Source organism: Vigna radiata, unplaced genomic scaffold (assembly GCF_000741045.1).
Source record: "Vigna radiata var. radiata cultivar VC1973A unplaced genomic scaffold, Vradiata_ver6 scaffold_171, whole genome shotgun sequence".
Lineage (NCBI taxonomy): Eukaryota > Viridiplantae > Streptophyta > Magnoliopsida > Fabales > Fabaceae > Vigna > Vigna radiata.
In genome coordinates, this window is record NW_014542551.1 from 722482 (window position 1) to 722782 (window position 301).

Sequence of the window (301 nt, forward strand, 5' to 3'; positions counted from 1 at the left end):
TTTGTTATTTTTGCATAATTTAGTTCTTTTTAGTACTTCTTTTAAATAGTTAACGATAGATGAACATAGTATATGTCATGTGTTTTGGTTGAGTTAATTCAATTTAGTCTTAATTTTTTTTTGTTAAATGAGATGCCATTTTTTATTACTTTTGCTTAATTTAGTCCTTTTTAGTAACTTTTTTTAAAAAGTTAGTGACTTTTTTGTATCATACGTGAACATAGTATGATACGTGAACATAGTATGTCTCATGTCAGTTCGTGACTTTTTTGTTATTTTTTATTTTTTTATTTTTCTTAAT